Raw genomic sequence first — 24380 nt, 5'->3', positions numbered from 1 at the left:
ATACGAGGTAGCCTCGGTCTGAGCTGCTGCTAGATCACGCTGTGCTCGCTGAAGGTCCTCTGATAGAGCCCGCTCTCTCTCCCTCCATATCTCTACCTGTACTCGAAATGGGGAAAACAAATCATCATGCCGACCCGCCTTCCCTTGAGGTCTATAAGCAACCTGTGAGGAACTAGGGATCTGCACTGTCGTGGAGATATCTGTCACTGCTTGCTGGATCAGGGAACGCCACTCTTGCACATTAGCTGTAGCAGTAGAACAGATTTTGTGTTAGTACCATTTTATATCATCAAAACATCAATCAATCAATATAAACCTACTATACTTGGATCTCCCTCACGCCAGTAGGGATCGTGATATGGTAGCATCTGTGACTGGGAACTACTAGGCTCCCCACGCTTGAACGATCTGTGCGCAATAGGTGCAGGTCTCCATAGCGCCTCGTGTTCCCCCTTTTGGGAAATAACGGGAGGATCTAAGGCTACGGTATCATCCCCTGAATGGTGAGGAGCTGCATCTGTCTCCTCCTCATCATCTCTATCCTCCTCCTCCTCGTCATCCCCATCCTCATCTGCATCCTTGTTCTCCTCATCATCATCTCTCTCCTCCTCATTGTCATCCTCGTCCTCCTCCTCCTCGGCACTAGGCTGATCTCCTATAGGCGGATCAGGACCTCCTGCCTCCTCATGACCCTCTCCCTCCTCTGGCCCCTCCGATCTGGATCCCTGATCCTCATCTCGATCTCCATGCCTCCATGGACCTGGATGGCTTGTCGGGTGATCTGGTGGAAAGATAGACCTTGGGTATGATCTCACAAACTAGGAATGATACCCGGGGTCTGCAGCATAATCAGTAACCACATCCTGATCGGACCCCTCTATATCTGTGATCTCGATATCATCTATCGTCGGTATCGCTACTGCTCTAGGTCTAGGAAGGACTCGTGAGTGTCGAGTGTAGATGGGCACATCGGCTGGGACACACTACTCTAGCCCGAACTGCCTCCATACTCGGTCAAAGTAGAATGGGACTATGATGTGTGGATATCGCCCTCTCAGTTGGCGGTTCCTCTGTAGGCATGCTAACTATCTCTCCATCCCATCCCATCTGTGCATCCGCAGATATGGTCTCCACACGGTCACCTCAGCTGTCAATCTGTCAACCATCACTCTCCAATACAATAGATCTCCAAATCTCCACTCGCTGGTAAATGGATAAGCAAATACCCTAGGTCGCTCGCTAGCTGCACTCATCGGATAGCCGACAGGCCTGGTGCATGTAAATTGCTCAAATATCCACACCTGCAGAAGTGTGCATGTCATCAAGCTGCAACCCTGTCCGAAAACATACTCCTCGAGGTTGTGATAGAGATGTGCAAGCATACTCCGACCCCAGGCATATACTCTCCTGTGTCTCTCCATGGCCCTGATGCACCACGTGAGACCCCCATGCATGTGTGTACCTCACCCATTAGGGCAGACAGCTAGTGCAATGATGGCTATCATAAGACGTCTCATGAGGGGCACCTCTCCTATAGGATGTAAGAGCCAACTGACCATGATACGACCTCTCGTCTCACTCGGCATGACTCTCCCTATGCAATATACCTGCTCCCTCTGATAATCCTCTACTAACCGATCGGTCGCATATGTCACGGTAGCTCCTCTGATTGGTAAGTGAAGAATGCGGTACACATCCTCAAGTGTCACCGTCATCTCCCCTACTGGAAGCTGGAACATGCATGTGTCAGGATCCCATCGCTCTATGAGTGCCATCAGCATCGCGGGATGAAATTGAATGGCCGGCATAAGAATCATAGACCACAAACCTACTATCGACAATGTGTCTCTCTCTGCCTGAGTAAGTCAGGGAATCTGATCTCGCAAACTGCGAAGAATCTGCCCCGCCATGTGCTCTCTCATGTACGGGAGACCCTGCATCACAAAAAACATAACTATAATCAGTACTCAATCATCAAAAATCATTCATGCAAACTGTCGAACATCGTATGCTAACCCTGGCATCTCTCACCAAGTCCTGATTGGGACCATGGTGCCTTGTTAGGGACCATGGCGCCCTGTCAGGGACCATGGCGCCCTGAAGGGACCATGGCGCCCTGAGGGGATCATGGCGCCCCACAGGGACCATGGCACCCTATGTGGGACCCACGGTCGGGTTCCAGGGCCCGCAAACGATCACAAAAAGTCAAATGCAGAAAATCAAAAGTCAAACATTCAGTCAACTCACCTCGTCCAGTGGCTCGTCGTCGATCACGGTCTGTAGCATGATCTCAATCCTCGCGGGATGCTCCGGTCGTCGTGAAGGCATGATGATGGCTATGTGGGCTCCGCTACAATGAACAGTACTCAGAATCAACAAAGTGACAAATGCAAATGTCTCTTTCAAGGTATATACGTTCATTCCTTTACCTTTACTTTCAAAACCCTAATTTTCCTCTTTCACTCATTTCATCATAACTTGAGTTTGGGAGATGCGATTTTCGAACCGTTTGTTGCATAGGAATCATATTTTCATTCCCCTACTCTCGAGATGTTCCAAAAAGTGCTCTGATGAAGCCTTTTCAGTGAACATCCCTCATCAATACTATCTTACACAATTTGTCGTAAGTAAACATGTCACCCTGTTTCACCTCCCTAATAAGCAAGCCGAAACAGGGGGGGGCATATAGCTACTCACAAATTTCATCACCTTCCTTAGTAATCATTAGGTGATTTTGTGATCTAACGTGTGTTTTGTAGGGTGCGGTTCCTAACTGTGTACTGCAGATACCGCTGGGGGCTTCGTCCGACAACTTATGGATATATCCTTTTTCAAATGATGTTTACTTTCTGTACTTTAGCTTGCATATGCACGTAGTACTCATATGACCGCTAAAGTGGGGGCTAAATGTAACGTCATAAATTGTACGCACTTGCTAAAGCAGTACAATTTAACACCTAGTTTAGCACCCGCTTTGGCGCAGTTGCATTTTGCATTGCATTTCCCCTTTAGCACTTAATTAATCAAATTAATTAGGTCTAAAGGTTCTATTTCATCATTTTCCACATCATAAAGTCAGGCCCTTTCATTAAAGCGTGCCCCTTTCATTTTATTCCTCCAATACATCACTTAATCAAAAACCCTAATTAGGCCCTATTTTGAGCTTGGGGGCTTGATTTCGGGCGTCAAAACATCTCAAAATCACCTGTAACTTCGAGATTCTCTCTAAAATCATCATATCTGATGGCCCTGAAAATTTGGTGAAAAGTTGTCGGGACCGTGGCACTCGGAGTGCACACGGTCCCGGACATTTTTCCCAAAATTTTAGGAGCGCGATCCAATCATAAAATAAAGCTTAACCCCAAGAAATTGGCGGGATATTCAATCTCTAGGTCAGCCAAAAGTTGGAATTAAGACCTAGGGTTTCATACATAAGAGCTCTCTTTCTTCATTTGAAGGGATCCGATTTTTGTTTTTAGGAACCTCATATGCAACGAAAGAGCAGATCTTTGAAGACTTCAACAACTTTCAACATCCCTCTATCAAGCATTTATCAAATCCATTCATCCATTTAGGGCTTGGAAGACATTGAAGAACAATAGGAGATTACCGACTGAAGATTGGCTTGTACCTCTCCCTTGGGGGTTGGGTATGATTTCATGTTGTTTTCATGTCTTTGCATAAGCTTCAATATATCATTTATCCATGCTTTAGATCACTTTGCATCTTGATTTGGAGCATTTACATTATCATTTACAAGCAATTAGGGTTTACTTTCTAGGTTGCTCTAGTTTGCTTACTTGCTTTTTAGATCTTGCACACACACAAGGTCTGCACACACATTACTTTTACAATACAACTTGGCTATTCATGGAGGTGGAAATCACCGAAGTGGGGGTTTGACTAAGGCAAAACCCTATATAGCCACCCAAACACCTTTTTCAGATATAAGTGCAGGTTTCGGGACTCAGACGACGCCGCAAGTTGCAGATCCGGGAAAAGCAGGTCGAGACAGCACCCCACACCAAATTGCAGAGCAAAAGACCAGGACAGGGGCGTGGGGTGCCCTGGTCCTGCCAGGATAGGGGCGCTAGGCACCCTGGTCCCTGGGACAGGGGCGCTGGGCGCCCTGGTCCTCCTGACAGACAACAATTTTTAGTAGTTCAGACAGTTTTCTAGGTTGCAAAGTGGCAGTTTCAGGTGCAGTTTCAGGTACAGAATCAGGACAGTGGTGCCCGCGCCCCCGTCCTGAACATTTTCACTCAGATTTTGGCTCCAGGTACGCAAATGTATTCTTATTTTGTCCTTGTGTTTGTAGCTTTCCATTGTTTAAGTTCAATTCTGCAATCTTGTTATTAGTTCATACTTGCATTTTGGGGTTAGGAATTGAACTTGCATAATCTTACCTTTCAATTACAACAAAGGAATAGAAACCCTAATAGGTAGCCTGTGGCTCTCTCTTTCACCAAAAAGAAGTAGCCAATTGTGCGATACCTCTAGGCTCTTTCACATTCCGTAATGTGTGACAAAAGGTAGGATTAGGACATGTTAGCCTAGTCTCGCTTTTTCCCCCACACACTATCATATGCATACCACTTTCATCAAACCATGTTAGGCATATGTATCATTGGCATACTATTGGTGGTACATATAAAAATTTCCATTCTATATGTCACCTTATGGAGTCATGTCCCTAACTGGTCCTTTGGTCACGTTGTGTGCTTTGAATTCTCCATGTAATCCAATCTTCGCTATTTTCTTTAAGTTTCATTATGTTGAAATTGAACCTTGAACTTGAACCTTTTTTTGTTCAAGGTTCAAAGTTCAATGGGCGTCGTATTAAAAGTTTATTTTCCCACGCGACCCTATAATTCTTCTTTAGTTTTTGTCAGTGTTTAGCATTGGTTGAACCTTGAACTTGAACCTTTTTGGTTCTAGGTTCAAAGTTCAATATTTGTCATGTTTATGTTTTTGCATTGCGGTTGTTCCTCAAGGTTCAAAGTTCGGTGTTTGATTTCTTGTGAATCATGTGACTTTTCATGAGGTGGCAGTGCGGATTTTAAGATATGGTGGATGGTGGCAGAAAAGGGGAATTTTTCTTTCTTAATAATTTGAAAGCTGTCATTTATAGCAAGTATGGCATGGGAATCCGTGTTTTTAGATATGAAGTGAATTGTTATTAAATGCATACTCATTTGTGATCATTTCAGAGTGATGTTGCATGAGTGAAGTGATGAATAAATGATGAACAATTAGTATGGTGAATAAGTACAGGCAAAAACACTTTTCCTGAATCGATTTGGCTGCCAACACTGAACTTTGACTGGCAAGCAATAACACCGATCTAAATCAAATTACTACCGGTAAAACACAGTGAGAATGTGAAAGACATAAACCGGTAACTCTTATCTTTCCACACAATCTAATACCTCATTTCTACTTCACCCTTATGCATAAACAAGTAATATATCATTAGAAATATAATGATTGCTAGTTCAACATATTTTACCAGTTTGACATAAAACACTAAACCATCACATGAAAGGAAATCACACATGACACATTGATTTTTCACGTGGAAACCCAACTAGAAAAAACCATAGTCGGGATGAATACCCACAAGTTGTTCTTGAACTCTTTTGAAGTCCGCTCTGTTAGGACCCTAGTCCAGTTAGAGACTTTTACAACAGGTTCTGCTAGGAACCGATCCTTCTAGGGATCACCTGCTTAAGGGATGGCTAAATACCCGGTTAAAGGTTAGAACCCTGTTAAAGGTTACCTCGCAAGAGGATTTAAAGAACTCATTGAATTGAGTCACCCTGTTAAAGGATTTACACAAAATCCTGTTAAAGCTACCCGGTTAAGGGATTTTCCAACTACTAAAATGGTTAGAAGTCAACAGGTAATACACTGATCTGATAACAACAGTCAATGCCAAGGTAGATCCACTTTAGCTCCTCCTCTTCTGCAATCACACTCTGTAGGTATCAACACACTTCTCTGGTCTGGCAAGAATCAAGTATCTCTTCACTTGGATACACACATAACATTTGCCAACAACTTCAAAATGAAAAACATCATCGACCTTATAGGAAACAGATAGGTTGGTAGCATAAACCCTAAACCCTAAGAATTTAGGTTTTACAATCCAGTCAGTTCAATCCTGACCGTTAATCACACTGCAACAAATACAACAATTTTGAAAAGATCTCAAGACATTATCCAAGGTTCATTCTTTGCCACTTCAGGAAGCTGATTACTCATCATGCACTCTCCACCATTTACAGAGACTTCACACATTCTCGAGGTAGATAGGATCAATCTCCATGCAAGATCCTCAAGGAAATCCTTCACACACACAAGGCTAACATGGCAACACTTATATGGTCCTCATTACAATGCTAACTCATCACAAGATGTCATCGATTGAATCACAGAATCTTGGAATGCATCAACTAGAAACCTTGAAGCTGAGACTACCAATCGGTAGTCATGCCAAATGAAACCCTGATACAAAACTTCCATATACTGGTTCTCATTCCAACATACCGCTTCACCTTGAACAAACATACCGCTTCACTTTTTCACAAATACCGGTTTACTTCATCATACCGGTTCTCTTGCTAGTTTTCTTACTACAACATACCAGTACATACTTCAGCATATTGACATCAATGACAACATACAATATCATCATGTCATCATGCTCTGCACATATGCCAACAATCTCCCCCTTTGGCATTGATGACAATATACAAAGATATCTTTCTACTTCTGTTTCACATCTTCTCCCCAATACAACAAATATCTTTTTTGCTTCACATCTTCCCCCCCTTTGACAACAATGCCAAAGTGGAGGCATACACATCTATGTTCCACTATTCTGCTCCCCCTAAGGAGTAGCATCCTTCAACACACCAATCCTGAAAAAGATATATCAATGTAAGACCTGACTGATGTGGAGCAGACACCTTTAGTTCACCTCTTGAAGGGGCAACACCCCTAATTCACCTCTCAAATAGGTAAAGGTAGCCTTCGGTAGAGGCTTGGTGAATATGTCTGCTAACTGCTCCTTACTGGAAACATGTTCCAATACAACCTCTTTGTTCTGAACCTTCTCCCTCAAGAAATGATACTTGAGCTCGAATGCTTGGTTCTAGCATATAAAACTAGATTCTTGGAGATGTTAATTGCACTTGTGTTGTCACAAAATATACTTACGGGTTCAGATATAGGAACTTTGAAGCCATTTAATACATGCTTCATCCAAATTGTCTGGGTGTAGTTCATAAATGCTGCAACATACTCCGCTTCTGCTATAGACTGAGAGATATAGCTCTACTTCTTACTCATCCATGAGACTAGTCTACCACCAAGAAAGAATGCACCACCAGTTGTGCTCTTCTGGTCGTCCACATTACCAGCCCAATCAGCATCTGTAAACACTTTCAGGTTGAAATCATTACTGTATGGATACCATAATCCATAGTCAATAGTTCCCTTCAGATATCTCAAAATCTGCTTGACTGCAACCAAGTGAGATTCTCTTAGGCTTTTTTGGAACTGTGCAGTAATGCCCACTGCATGTGCAATGTCCAGTCTACTATGTACTACATAGTGCAACTTACCAATCATTGATTGATATTCCTTCTCATTTACCAACACTGAGTCATCCTCCTTTGATAGTTTACAACTAGTCACCATCGGTGTACCAACCGATTTGCTGTCTTCCATGCCAAAGGTCTTCAATACCTCTTTGACATACTTGGACTGAGTGATAAAGATTCCATCTTTCATTTGTTGAATCTATAGTCCAATGAAGAACTTAATCTCCCCTATAAGTAACATCTCAAATTCCTTCTTCATCTCATTTCCAAAGTCATGACTCATGTTGTCATCTCCACCAAAAATTATGACATCAACAAATACTTTACAGATCAGAATCTGATCTCCTTCTAATTTCAAGTAGATATTGCTATCTTCGCTTGTTCTTTCAAATCCAATCTTCACAAGATGGGAGTGCAAGCATCCATACCATGCTCTAGGTGCTTGCTTTAGTCCATACAAGGCTTTATGTAGCCTACACACCATGTCACTATCTTCTGATAGGGCAAGCCCATCCAGTTGCTCTATATACACCTCCTCTTCTAGTATTCCATTTAGGAATGCAGATTTTACATCCATTTGATATACTTTGAATCCCTTGAAGGCTACATATGCAAGAAGCATATGAACTCCTTCCAATATGGCTACTGGAGAAAAGGTTTCTCCATAGTCTTCTCCTTCTTCTTGAGCATATCCTTTACACACCAGTCTGGCCTTGTTTCTTACCACTGTGCCATCTTCATTCAGCTTATTTTTGAAAACCCATTTGGTGCCTATGACATTTTTATGCTTAGGCATGGGTACCAAAGACCATGTACCATTCTTTTCTATATGGTCAAGTTCCTCTTCCATTTCCTTGATCTAGTCTTCATCTTTATGTGCCTCTTTAAATGTTTTAGGCTCAAATTCAGAGATCATGCATGAATTTTCTCTAACCTTTCTTCTTGTAAGAATTCCTGCATCGTTATCTCCTATGATATGCTTTGGATCATGATTTAGATTTACATACCTAGGAATGATCTTAGTTGTTTCCTCTTTCTTTTCTTCTTCATCCTCATCTTCATTAGGATCAACATCTACCAGTGTAGGAGCACTGTTACTGGTGCTAGGTTGTTTTGCAACCGGTTCCCAGAAGGTTACTATCAGTTCCTCTCCTACTTGCTCACTGTTGGTTTCCTTAGGTTTCTCAGAGGTTTCATGAACTCTAACATTGATGCTTTCAACAATTCTCTGAGTCCTATTGTTGAAACATTTGAGAGCTTTACTCTTGGTGGAATATCCTAGGAATATTCCTTCATCACATTTTGCATCAAACTTGCTCTGATGTTTACTCCTCTTGATATAACATTTGCTACCAAACACTCTAAAGTAGCTTACCATTGTTGTCTTACTGGTCCAATACTCATAAGGTGTTTTATCCTTACCCTTTTTGATGAGTACCCGGTTCATTGTGTAGACTGGAGTGCTCAGCGCTTCTCTCCAAAAAGTGTGAGCAACTTTTCCTTGGATCAGCATTGTTCTGGCTACTTCAACTACAGTCCGGTTGTTCCTCTCTACTAGTCCATTCTGTTGTGGATTCTGGGGGGCAGATAATTGCCTCTTCATGTCATTCTCTTCATAGTACTTGTTGAATTCACCAGAAGTGAATTCTCCTCCTTGATCCAGTTCTTAGGCACTTAATCCTCTTACCGCTTTCTTTTTCAACCAGTGCTCTGAAGGCTTTGAACTTTCCAAAGGATTCAAACTTGTCCTTCAAGAATGTGACCCACATCATTCTTGAGAAATCATCAATAAGAATCATAAAATACCTATCTCCCTGCACACTCCTAGTTTTCATAGGACCACACAAAACAGTATGCACAAGATCAAGTAAATTGTCTGCAGTGAAAGATTTGCCTTTGAAGGTTGAGGAAGACATTTTCCCTAGTTGACACTCTCTGTACAAAGGATTCTCCAGTTTTATCAGCATAGGCAATCCTCTAACTACCTTGATCTTAGTGGCCTTCACTATATTATCAAAGTTTACATGGCAGAGTCTCCTATTCCATATCCAGCTATCATCAAACTTAGCCATTAGACATGTACTGATATTTACATGTAGCTAAAATAGGTTACCTTTGGTCTGCATACCAGTGGCTATCAGTTCACCATTCTTTCCTTTGATTTTACACACTCCATCTCTGAATTCTAGAGTGAGTCCATTATCATTCAGCTAGGCAACACTCAAAAGGTTGTGTTTGAGACCTTCTACCCAATACACATTATCAGCACTTCTTTTTTCCATTCAGAGAGATGGACCCTCTGCCTTTTACCATACATGGTGCATCATTACCAAAACGAACCACACCACCATCATACTCTTCCAGAGATAGAAACTTACTTCGGTCACCAGTCATATGGTGAGAGCAACCACTATCAATAATCCACTCATTGGAATTATCAAAGTGGGAGACAAGAGCTTTCTTGTCTGACACATCTTCCTTAACTGCTACAAATACAATATCTTCACTTTCTTCATCTTCTGATTCCTCATCAGTGACACCTTCATCAACTACTACAAAACAATTTCTCCGGTTTCCTCCTTTGAACTTCTTTAACTTTTCCTGTTTGTCCTTATTATCACCATTAGGATAGTTTACAACAATGTGTCCTATCCTATTGCAAGAGAAGCATTTCAAAGGGAGCTTACCTCTGTATTTACCAGTTCCCTTAGGAAGTCTCTTAGCAAGAAGAGCTTCAAATTCCATCAAGATCTCCTCATCATCCATTTCTCTGCTTTAACCACTGGTACTAGCTTCTTTTCCCTTTCTAGATGGTGTAATAGATGCTCTAAAGGTTGATTTAGTCTTCTAAATTCTGGCATCATAATTATTTAGCTCATATGAGGTCAACTTTGCAATGATGGAGTCTAGGGATACCTTTGTCTTGTCTATAGACCTCAACTCCTGAATAGCAACAACCCTTATTGCATAGACTGGTAATAAGGATCTCAAGACTTTGCTAACAACAGTGGAATCATTTATTTTACCACTTGCACTCTTGATGTCTCCAACAACAATTTTGGTTCTTATTCCATATTGTTGAATGGTCTCTCCTTCAATCATCCACATGTCTTCAAACTTTCCCCTAAGGCTCTCTTCCTTAGCTTGTTTCACATGCTCATCACCACCATAGATATTCTCGAGAGCATCCCATACTTCTTTGGGATTCTCTTTATTCTGAACATCAATAAACTCAATGTCAGATAAACTGCTGATTAGGGCTTCCATGACTTGTCCATTCTCCTGAATCTCTCTCTTTGATCATCGATGAGAGTACCAGTAGGGATAACATATGCATTTTGTACATAGCTCCAGTGTTGAGCACCCATGCTTCTAATGTATATATTCATTCCGTCCTTCCATATTTTAAAGTTGTTTCTGTTGAACTTTGGACCTTCCCTCTTCATCATTAGAGTAGGATCTTTTCCTCAAGTTGTTAAGCTTACAACATAGAGGACCTGGAAGATGCTCTGATACCAATTGATGAGTAAATGATGAACAGTTAGTACCAAACCGGTACTGAGAGGGGGGGGTGAATTAGTACAGGCAAAAACATTTTTCCTGAACCAGTTTGGCTGCAAACACTGAACTTTGACTGGCAAGCAATAACACTGGTCTAAATTAGATTACTACCAATAAAACATAGTGAGAATGTGAAAGACATAAAACGACAACTCTTAGCTTTCCACACCATCACATGAAAGGCATCACACATGACACACTGATTTTTCACGTGGAAACCCAACTAGGAAAAACCATGGTGGGGATGAATACCCACAAGCTGTTCTTGAACTCTTTTGAAGCCCGCTTTGTTAAGAGCCTAGTCCGGTTAGAGACTTTTACAAAAGGTTTTGCTAGGAATCAATCCTACTAGGGATCACCCGATTAAGGGATGGCTAAATACCCGGTTAAAGGTTAGAACCCTGTTAAAGGTTACCTCGCAAGAGGATTTAAAGAACTCATTGAATTGAGTCACCTTGTTAAAGGATTTACACAAAATCTTGTTAAAGCTACCTAGTTAAGGGATTTTCCAATTGCTAAAATGGTTAGATGTCAATAGGTAATACACTGATCTGATAACAACACTCAATGCCAAGGCAGATCCACTTTAGCTCCTCCTCTTCTGCAATCACACTCTGCAGGTATCAACACACTTCTCTGGTCTGGCAAGAGTCAAGTATCTCTTCACTTGGATACACACATAACTTTTGCCAACAACTTCAAAATGAAAAACATCATCGACATTATAGGAAATAGATAGGTCGATAGCATAAACCCTAAACCCTAAGCATTTAGGTTTTACAATCCAGTCAGTTCAATCCTGACTGTTAATCACACTGCATTGAATAAAACAGTCTTGAACAGATCTCAAGAAGTTCTCCAACGTTCATTCTTTTCTACTTCAGGAAGATGATAACTCATCACGTGCTCTCCACCATTTACAGAGACTTCACACATTCCTGAGGTAGATAGGATCAATCTCCATGCAAGGTCCTCAAGGAAATCCTTCACGCACAGAAGGCTAATGTGGAAACACTTATCTGGTATTCATTACAATGCTAACTCATCACAAGATGTCATCGGTTGAATTGCACAATCTTGGAATGCATCAATTGGAATCCTTGAAGCTGAGACTACCAACTGGTAGTCATGCCAAATCAAACCCTGATACAAAACTTCCATATACCGGTTCTCATTCCAACATACCGGTTCACCTTGAACAAACATACCGTTTCACTTTTTCACTAATACCGGTTTACATCATCGTATCGGTTCTCTTGCCAGTTTGCTTACTACAACATACCGTCATACTTTAGCATATTGACATCAATGACAACATACAATATCATCATGTCATCATGCTCTGCACATATGCCAACATGAAGAGTAATGATGACAATTTGTGGTAATCATGGGTAAGATTTTCTTGGCTATTTTAAATTGAGCAGTTGTCTTGTCGATATTATCATTTATGAATAAGTTTTAAGAAGAGTTTTTGGAGCGGGAGGAAAATAGACTGCGATAGGGGTTTTGCAGATGACAAAGGAAGGTATGTTCAATGACTTTCCTAATTGCTACAGTTTTAAAAAGATCTGGGTATATTGTTTAGCTACTTGTTTCCATTTGACCTATTTTCTTCTTTGTCTGGGTTGATTGGGGAAAGATTACGGGTTAAGCATGAGGTCTACTTTGCCTACATTAATGAACTCTTCTTCCCTTGTAAGTTCCTTACCAGAGCTGGCTGATACAGCTCTAGTTCAATTAGATTTAGATGTTTTCTTAGAAAGAGTAAGGAACCCAGCTACTGATTCTATGATGAAAGATATTGCACAAAGTGGTTTATTGGAAGTGGACGAATTTCCCATAGTTGCCCCTTGTCCGGAGTTGGTTTTAGAGTGTATGAATCACCATGATAAAGTTAACAAATGCATTAGGAAAAATAATGGAGAGGTCCTGTTGTCTATTGATAGAGAGATAGTAATGGTTGCCATGGGTATCCCACATCAAGAACCCTATGAGGATTGGACTATTGGTAAGTCTTATGGGGTTTATTCTGAGAAGAAGTAGTATTACAAAACCATTATTGCACGGAATTGGATTTGGAAGTTTCAAAAGGTCGGTTCAAGGTTGCCAAGGCCATTAACCCGAGAGCATCTGATTACTAGAATTAGGGATTTGGTAATAATGTTGAGTAGAGTTAGGGTAAATTCACACTCCTTCTAATGGGAAGACTGGATGTATTTCTTCATCCAAGTCACTCTCGACAAAAACCGATTCATTGACTGGGGCATCGTTATTGCAGAAAGGTTGTATGAGGGTTTGAGCAATTACCTTGGGATGTCAAATTTCTATATGTCTTCATATTTGTTATATATGCTAGCTTGTGTGAGGGAGTGGCCTGGCCTGTTCCATGCAAAATGGTTTCAGGGTATAAAGATTTATGAATAACACCCCCATTTGACCCAAAAAGGACATGTTGATAATTACCTTTGCTGGAATGACATTTTTGCTGGGAGGTTGACTTTTGAGTTATAAGATAATTTGCATAGAAGAATATCAGTAGAAGAGGTTGAAGTAATAAACATCTATGGTAGCTTCTTTACTCAATTTAATCACTTCACTTACATAAGGGTTGGAGGTTTTAAAAGTGAACCCTTTAGGCTACCTAGATATGTTTCAGACTCCTGTGTTTTGATTGAAGTTTCCAGGCAGCTAGCCTATGTTGTAAAGGATTATGGTGAAGATTCTGGCATAAGTGGAATTTTTCCTATCGATTTAGGCCATTACAATTGTAGGTCTATTTCCAATGCACTAAATCTTGAGTTAGAATTTAAGAGATTTCATTTGAAAACCTTTGTGAAAAGAGATAATTTTGACAGTAAAGGTTTTATTGCTCATTATGTAAAAAAGATAATGCTCGATCAACATGTGCCCCAATTGGAGGATTATTGGGAAGTCTGCCCAAATGAATTTGAAGTGAGAAAAAGGAGTTGGTCTAGGTTAACTCTGAAACAAATTCTTGACATAAAATTGCAAATGGATACCTCTGGTGTCACTATTGATAATGAAGATGTACTGGATGCAGAATTCATGAGATGGGTACACATTGAACCCCTTCTAGAAGTTGACTGGAGTAGAAAGATGGAAGATAGCGTACAAGCATGCACTTTTAGTATAATTCGTAGAACACAGAATTGGCTTAGGAGTTGCAGGTTTCATCCGGCAAAGGCAACCTTTTTAAGAAACAAGAATGGAAAAAGGAAGATTGTAAGAAAAACCACTGTTTTAACTAACATCCCTGTTTCTGTTGCAGGAAAGAAGAAAGACAAGATTAAAGAAGAAAAAATTGACTCTGAAGCTACACATTCCATTGGTGGCCGAGTGACCAAGTCAAGATACAAGAAGAATTTTCAGCCACCTGCCACTCATCTTATTCTTGATTTGGACACTGAGGAAGTACAAGGAAATATGACAACCCCTATTTCTGATACTAACAAGGTCCTAGCCGATTTTGATGTTGCTATCCAGGATTCACAGGTGCTTGATGTTTTGTCTAATGCAGATGATGATACATTGTCGCCTTCAAGAGGGCCTTTGCCCACACAATCCAAAGATCTGACTGTGGCCCCTAAATGGTTAAGTGATTCTATTACCAAGAAAAGAATTGTGGTGCCTATTTTGGTGTCAATGGAAGATGTCGTGAGTAAATGTTTGGGAAGAGCCACGAAGCCTAAGAAGCTAAAAATGGAGACCATGATTGGTTTTGATGAAGGCACAAAACATTGGACTACAGACATTGCCAAACCTACATCTGATAAGGATGCTGCCACCATCTCAGAGGCTGATTATACTATTGAGTGAGTTGATTTGGGGGTAGGAACCAGAGCAGTTGATGTGAAACATTTAGAGACTTCAACCAAAAGGATTATCTCCCGCACTTGGAAGGATGAAAAGGATAAAGTAGAGTTGAAGTAGAGTTTAGTGCAAATGGCTCAATACATTCATGCTCTGCAAAATAGTCTACTGCCATTGTCCTAAAGATCTATTCCCTTTAGTTCAAAATCCCCTAGTAATCAAAAGTTCATTGATGAGGTTCAATGAAACAAGATGATTGTAGTGATTTTATCTGAGTGGCTCACATCGATTGTGCATCAAGGAACTAATTATATATCCGATTTAGTTCAAATTTTCAAAGATGTTAATGAAGTTACCAAGGAATTGGATGCCGACTTAATCTCATGGCAAAAAGAAAAGACTAAATGGGCGGTGATTTCAAAGCAAATGTGTGATATTCAGTGCTATGGCTTGATGAATTTTCTTGCCAAAAGACAAGTGCCAGGGTTAAATGAAGATATAATGTTCATATGCAAAGAAAGCATAGAGTGGCATAACCAAGTCATCGAGCAAGGTCATAGTGAATCTGCCAGTCTACGAGGCAATCTAACAACTCTAAGAACAACCATGCAAAAGGATTTGTGCTGTGTAGATGTCCAGTTGCTTAAGGAGGATAGCCAGACTTTGGAAGATACAAGAGAAATGATCAATCAATTCAGCAACCATATTAAGAAAATTAAAGTCAAGAAATCCTTAGCTGTGGAAGATTTTACGAAGATTTCCAAAGTGGAGTCAATGCTCATAGTTTGCCTAGATCACTTGGATTCACCTAGGGATAAAGTACAGATGGGGAAAAGAAAGAAAGAACTCTAGAAGAAAAGGGTAATACATATCATCCTGCCACATGTAGAGGTAATTCAAAAGTTCTCGAAGGTTCATCGGGAGTGGAGCACAGCGAAAGTGGTTATGGTGTCCATCTAGAATAACAACCCAGGAAATCCGACTGAAACAGAATCAGCGACATGACTAGCACTGCTGGCAGTTGTTTGCCAGCAAGTCTAATTGTCTCTTATTTTTAGTTATGCAGTTAGGGTAGTTTCTCATTAACTCTTTTGATTTAATTTTACCTTTGGTCAAAACTATTGGTCTGGCAACCTATTTATAAGCTTTGTAATGACTTTGATGGGGTTCACTAAGTTTTTGAAAAACTTTTTTTTTTTAATTAATTTTAGCTGAAAAAACTTTGTGTATGTGGGAGGTTGATGATAATCTATAAGTGAAATTCAAATGACAGTTATCTTTGACTTCAAATCTGTATGTTTGGTGTTTGAAATTTGATTTCTGTGAGAATCTATTTCAAGAAAGGATCTGTTATAGCTTTCTATGTATGTAGAAAATATCAGTGGAATTCATCTTTTAAGCTTTTCATTTTGTTTTAGTGTACATGTGAAGTCTATTGGATTTATACAAATAATTATATATGAATCAATGCTTGCATTCATTTGGTGTTGACTGGTGAATGCAATTACCTTTCTGTGCTTTCTGGTGAAAAGTATAATACTGGTTGTGTGTAATTTGGAGCTGATTGAATATCTATTAAAGGGAGCTATACCTTAATTCAGAGGTTAATCAATATGATGATTTTTCCAACTATTTGGTGAAATTTTTCTTTCATTTCTTGGGCTAAAGAGTATAAAAATTAAATAAATTGTGAGAGACAAATATGTTTACCAACACATACATATCATATTCATCCATAAAACCATAATGCATAATCATCAACCATCATAATAATGTCCATATACACACACAATAAATAATGACCACCCAAACATGTACACCTCATATATACATCAAAAAAATAAAGTCATAGTACAAAAGTGTCATCAAAATACCTCATAGGGTAAAACATGGTTGTCTCCATAAATGGGCCTAACTAGTACTCCCACCCTTTGATGGTGAGGGTCCTACCCATCCTAGTCCTGATTCTATTTGTGGTTTATGAGGTTCCCTCATCCTCAATGATGCCCTCAAAGCCTCTGATCTACTCTATCTTGATATGGTGCTATCGACATAAATCAAAGCCCTCTATACTATGATCAATGGTAGATGATATAAATCCATAAAACACTATGCCTCTTGGATCAATCGCTCTGCATATCTCCAGGTGGCTAATGTATCTGTAAATACCTATGCTAATCCCTATCTTGAGAGAATATCCCTAGTGGTGTCCCACTCTCCCCTCAACTGTGTCACCTTCACCTTTGTCCTTGCCAATAATTCTTAAGCTCTATCTAACTCTGACCTCATAGCCCCCATCTCCTAGATCAACTCTCCCTCCCACATCTCCTATACCTTCTCTTGTACCAAGTCCCTCTCCACCCTATATGTATCTTTATCGTCTATTGTTGTGTCTAGAGATACCTATAGGCTATTAGACCAAGCTCTATGCATATCTCACTCTTCTACCACCAAGCCATGGGCAATCTATAGGCTCTTTGCATGACCACTCTCCATATCCAACTCATCCTATAATGTCATTGCCTTGACTCGCTCCTCATCTCTTGCCCAAAACAAAATCTCCCTCTCTCCCCATAGCTCCCATGTAATTGGTACCTCTCCTAGCGTCTCCCTAGGCCCTACCATATGTCATCTTCTCTCCTCATGTGATACATGTATCTCCTACTATACTTATACCTATCCCCCCTATGATACTATACTCCCTACTATGGTGGATCCACTCTCATTGCCTGTACCTACCTCCCTTAGCCTTGTCTTCTCTACTTGGGTTTTGTGCCTCCATGTGTCCTTATACTTAGCCTACTCCTCCCGCCTCTACCATCTACACATTTTCAGCTCCTACACCCCCTCCTCTAGCTCCCTCACCACCACCCCCATCATCTCATCCAACTATCTAATCTACTCCTGCTTCTCCCTAATTATCATCTAATACACCTAGAATCCTCAATCATACTAGCTGATGTTGTGCCCAATCTATGACATAAGCTGGTGTAACTATAACATCCTCTGTATTTTCCCACTAGTCCCATGGAATTGCTTCCATAGCCAGCCAAATGGATCTTGACCATAGGGTATCTACATGTGTCCCCATGGCCCCACCTCCCATGTAACTCAAGAATGCACCATATCTTGACCCACCACATCCTATCTTAACCCACACTAGCTCTGCACCTGGTATGATAAATAATACTTGATGACATGTATTGTCCATCCTATTAGACAACAAGTCTTTTGGGTGTACGCTAGATAGTATATATCCTCCCACTTGTAGAGCCCCTCCCCAATCAATCTCTAGTTAACTTAGTTGACCAAGGTTGACTGTATTAATAGATGCAAAAATTCAATAGGATGAGCTATGTTAGATGGATAGATTAGTGAGAAAAGTAATTAAACTTGGTTATGGAAGCATTTTACCTTGCGGTGCATAGTTTGATGTGTTATGGATTTAGATCCTATAGGACCCACTGATTTGATAATCTTGATATGACGTATGTCATCTATATCTGAATTTGTAGGACTTTATTATGATGTTATAAATTATGATGCATGCCTTATGAATGGTTGTAATTTAAGTGGATTATGATAATTGCTTTATATGGATTGCATTGTTTTATGGTAAACTGATTTGTATGATGCCAATTGTATGCAAAGTGATTGATTTGTATTCTTATTTATGTGTTTAATATTATATGAGGCTATTTGGGAATTACTAATGTGTAATTGAGATGCATAGGAAAATTATCCATGTGACCATGGAAACATTATGGAGAATCAAGCCTAGACCTATGTACATTTGTAAAACCAGGGGTTGTCTATTTGGAGAGACAACACCCCGTATGTATCGTATTTTATTCGTAAACATAAATGTTTGCATGTGTGTAAATTGTATTTATTAATTTGTTTAAATCATGCATGAGACAATTGCCATGTGTGTATTTGTGATGTGGAATTCCTTTTGTAGTGTCACTTGACACATATGTTGTATATTGAGTTGGCATTGTCATGTCACCTTTTGTGGAATTTATTTTTACCAATGATATATTTCCAAATTATCCTTGAAGGTTCCAAGAAATCTAGGATAGTGAGCCAGGATGGTCAACTCAGAGTTGACTAGTAGGTAAACTTTAGATGGACTTTCAAAGGGTTAAACCAACTCCTAGAGTCAGTTTTCGAGCATTTTTAATGGGCCTCATGGGGTACCTATGGGTGAAGGCCAAATTTGGCCATGTGTCCACCCCCTAGGACTTGTTTAACCACCCCAAAAAGTGGATTTCCCAAGATGGTTGAATTTTATCTTTAGGAGTGCCATCCTTGTTTAGATAACCTTCTTGGTATGTGTCATTCCTCTTCCCCATTTCATTACTCCTTTTGAGGTACCTTGGTTAGGGAGTGTGTAAGGCCTAGGGAAGAATAACCGATGGGAGCCTCTCAGTCTATCTAAGAGGTTGGAAAGAGTGAGAGAAGCCTTCTTAGGCAAGAGATTGAGACTTAGGAAGTTAATCACCCACTCTCCATCTTTGGAGACTAGATTCTTGCAGTTTTGAAACAAGTTTTGGAAGAGAATTTTTGGCTAAGTGTTGAAGGAGAGAAGTGTGGATTTGGGTAGCTCTACTCCAAGCTATCCCTTGTAAACCCTTGGCAGAATTAAGGTTGGTTTAACCTCTTTCTTTGTATGTTGTAATTTTGGTTTGAAAGATTGCTTGAGTTTGGTTGTTTTCTTCCTTTATGTTTTATTTATGAAGAAATATATGTGGTCTTTCACTTGTTTTGGTTAAGAATTTTATTTGTGTTTTGGGAGTATTCAAGGCCATCTTACCCTTGGGAGGGTATAATGGTCTTGGGGGTGGAAGGATTTTGACAACCTTAGAGTGAGAGACTCTCTTTAAGAGAGTGATCTCAAGGGTTTGTTTATGTGACCCTTGCTGCATAGTTTTGTTTATGTATTTGGGGGTCATAAGGGGAGATATGATGGAATGTATGCCTTGGGGGTCATAAGGATGTTGGGTCAAGATGGACTTGTGATGTGTTCTTGGTTGCCATGAGATGGCTTGTGATCTACTATCTTGCAGATCTCCTCAAGGTACTTGGTCCACTTCCACCCATGTAAAAATCACATTATGTGATGAAGTTCAGCCTTGGGATAAGAATGTGTTTGTGTTTGAGATTTTCTTTGCTTGTTTGTCTATTGTTTGAGTGTAACCCATCTAGGTCTTAGTTCTCCAAGCTCGGGGGTGGCTTCTAGTAAGCCTAGGTTGGGAGGTGAGCCTCGATGGTCACAACCTTAAGACTTTGTAAATGCAGGTTTGCTTGGAAAGAAGGAGAAGAGAAGCTAGGAAATGCTACCATCATTATTTGTTTTAGGTGCAAATGGAAATGTAATTATTTATTTGAGTCCTCATTTAATAGAAATGAGAGACTAAGTGGGGTTTTCCCCCTTTTTGTAAAAGCTACTAGGTTGAAAATGAAAGTATTCTCTATTTCATGTTTTATTAAAAAAAAAGTGAAATGCATTCCTTTATTAAGTTGTTATTGCAAAAAATGAAAATATTTATGGATTAAGCTTTCTATAGTTTTGAAACAATATTTGTTGTATTTATGTTTTTGAAGATAGAATTCTTTTCTATCCCTTTTATGCAAATTGAATATGAGGGAAACAAATGAAATACAGAAGCATGAATGTGAGAAGCTAGCGACAAACATTTAGTCCTATTTATTTAGTTCCAAACGCAAATATAGATAAATAGATTTTAGTATGAACATTAATGTTGCATTCAACTTGGTGATATAGTTTTAAATGAATTTTTGGCTATTATGTTGCTGCTGTAATTTATTTAATTCTGTCATTTTTCTTTTCTTTATTATTGCAGAAAATAAATCTAGATTTAATAGTCTATCTCTAAGTTAACTATCATAAATTTAATATGAAAAAGAAATACATTTATTTAAAACTGCTAGTTTTAAATAATCTTCTTTTATATGATTTGAAAATTTAGATTTAGTATAGGGGAGAGATCTAAGTATTTTTTTTTTAGATTTAATAAAGGAAAATGTAAATGGTTTTGGATGCTTGTATTTAAAAACCTAATGTAAACACCTATTTGTCTTAATGCCTTATACTTAAGAAAAGAAACATATATCAATTTTAGGTTGCTGTTTTATTTCCATGACAATCAATATTATAGTATTATATTCTGCATATTAGAAAAGAAAAGAAAGAGACTAAATAAGATTAAACCAATATTTGCTAAATAGATTGATGTTCATTTGTATTGAAGAAATAAGCTATTTGGAATATGTAACATGCTGTTTTATTTACTGTCATTTATTTTAAAAAAAAATGCAGAAACTAAAGATAGATAAATTAATATTTTTCTAAAGATTAACTATATGACATTTGGAATAAAAAGAAATGTATTTATTTTTAACATGCCATAAGCTGCTTTAAATATTTTAAAGAAACATATGTATGCATTAGACTTGAAGAAATATGTCATTTTCATTTTAGCAAAATCAAATAAAATAATAATAATAGATTGTTTTAAAAGCCTTGTATATTAAAAGATTAACTATATGCTCACTTAGAAATATATATGCTTTAAATAAATTAAAAAAGAAGAAGGATAGGTTAAGATGCCTTGGCATAATAGGAAATCTAAATGATTCATATTTTAAATCTATATAAAAAAAAGAAATGTTTATCTTTCTAAAGTTGCTGGATTTTTCCTTATTTATTTACCAATCATATTTTGAATCACATCATATATATATATATATATATATATATATATATATATATATATATATATATATATATATATATATATATATATATATATATATATATATATATACCCTTTATTAATTGATTTTGCTAAAATGAAAATGACATATTTCTTCAAGTCTAATGCATACATATGTTTCTTTAAAATATTTAAAGCAGCTTATGGCATGTTAAAAATAAATACATTTCTTTTTATTCCAAATGTCATATAGTTAATCTTTAGAAAAATATTAGTTTATCTATCTTTAGTTTCTGCATTTAAAAAAAAATAAAAATGACAGTAAATAAAACAGCATGTTACATATTCCAAATAGCTTATTTCTTCAATACAAATGAACGTCAATCTATTTAACAAATATTGGTTTAATCTTATTTAGTCTCTTTCTTTTCTTTTCTAATATGCAGAATATAATACTATAATATTGATTGTCATGGAAATAAAACAGCAACCTAAAATTGATATATGTTTCTTTTCTTATACACACACATAGATATATATATATATATATATATATATATATATATATATATATATATATATATATATATATATATATGTATACCCTTTATTAATTCATTGCTATTTTAAACTTAAAAAAAAAAAAATTAAATTAAAAAAAAGAGAAAGGTTTGCGCCGAAACCCTCACCCAAGGGTAACTCAGAGCCGAGGCTCCCACGAGCTCCCCGAGCGGCACGAGCCCTCTATGGGCTGTAACCCACAGAGGCGTCGAGACGCCGCTGTGGGCCCTGACCTGCAAGGGCAGCCATGCCTGCCACTGCAGGCTGCGTCCTACAGGGACGCCGCGACATCACTACGGGTCGCGACCCGCAGTGGCGCCCATGGTGCCACTGTGGGAGGCCCTGCCATAGACAGCCGCCACTGTCAAAACATTCTGCTGCCTACACAAAAAAAAAATGTGGCCATTAACATTGCGAGCCCTTCGCCAAATCCTCCTTCTGCCCTGCATAACACGAGCCCTAACCCAAATTTTGGGTTAGGGCAAACATAGGTTAGCTTGAAAAAAAGTGGAAAGGTAATGTTATTTTATAACATTTGGTTAGGTTTTCTTGGGGGTTATTTTAATGTAAAGTTTAAGTTTTAAATTTTGGGGGGGGGGAAAAAAAAACTCCTTTCAAAGTTGAAAGGGGTAACCCCACATTTATTGGGGTTTTATATGGCATAGGTGATTAATTTTAAGATATATGTGTGTGTGTGTGTGTGCGTGCGCGCGCGCGCGCGTGTGGGGGTACAAAATTAGATGTATTATTTTTATATGCTTTATATAAAATATTTAGACATATAAGTATAAGTTTAAAACATTTAATTTGAATAGGGTAAATTCCCAATTATAAATGAACTCATTGTTTCAAATTTTAGGGAGGATATTTATTAAATCTTATAATTTAGTTTATAAGTATTTCTCCTCTATTTAAGATCTAGGCCATATATATATATATATATATATATATATATATATATTTGAAAAGGTTGAATTTAAATCTTTTGTTGGGATTTTAATAAGAACAACTAAAAGACTTCGAAATCTTTTAGTCATAGGGAACTTATTTTTTAGTTCACCTTAATTTTGGCTTTTCGAAATTAAATCTTATAAGGCAAATTATATTATGAATTTGCTTAACCCTTTAGTCAAATTTGAGACATTATATTTATTGTTCTATTGGTTAATAAGCTTCAATACTCTAAATGCTAGAATTAATCAAATTAATTCTTGGAGTATTTAAAGGATTATTGTAGGGTAGTAATATCCCTTGTCAATTTAGTTGTAGCTTATTGTTCAAATTAATTTTTTTTTTTTTTTATGGGTAATGGGCCGAAGCCGAAATGTGTACATACCCCTAGGTATCCCCTTGTGGGTTTGAACTTGTGACCTCTCTTTCAAGAGCACAAGTTCTCCACCACTAGGCCAACTTAGGCTGTACGATTCAAATTAATTTATTAATTAAAGAAATAATAATGATTCTTTTGGAGAGTTATTTTCTGCATATAATTTAATTTCGCATGCTTGATTAAGTTAATTAGATTAACTCTATTAAACAACTCTTCTAATCTCCTAGAGTTAAACCATAGTTAAGCCAAGACTTAATTTATTGCAAGTTTATTGTTGGCACTTTAAGTCTTTTAAGGATGTTTAAAAATAATAAAAAAATTTGTTGTTCCATTTTTGCCCAAAAGTTTGGGCATGACACCACTCCTCAAAGTCCTCTAGGGTCTCCAAGTGAAATCTATCATCTCATCAAGGACCCTCCACTAATAACTTAATGCTCCTACTCGAGTATAATTCAAAAATAACCCATATTGGCACACATATGGTTTCCCTACTGCTCTCTCACTCACTCCCATTGGCCAACATACCACTATATTCTCATATGCCCATATATGTAGAAGTGTGATCCTTGTACCGAGAATTTGATAAACTAAATATATACACATATGTAGATCATGATATAACCGTACCAACACACAATATTTCCATGCATAGGTGATAACCTAATTTATAATCGTGTAAAGAACCTTTATGTATTCAATAGAAAATCAATGTCCTCCTAAATTGGTTATCAATCGTCCGCTGATCAA

This window comes from Cryptomeria japonica, chromosome 7, assembly GCF_030272615.1.
Source record: "Cryptomeria japonica chromosome 7, Sugi_1.0, whole genome shotgun sequence".
NCBI classification, from domain to species: domain Eukaryota; kingdom Viridiplantae; phylum Streptophyta; class Pinopsida; order Cupressales; family Cupressaceae; genus Cryptomeria; species Cryptomeria japonica.
This window is presented reverse-complemented; position numbering follows the sequence as displayed.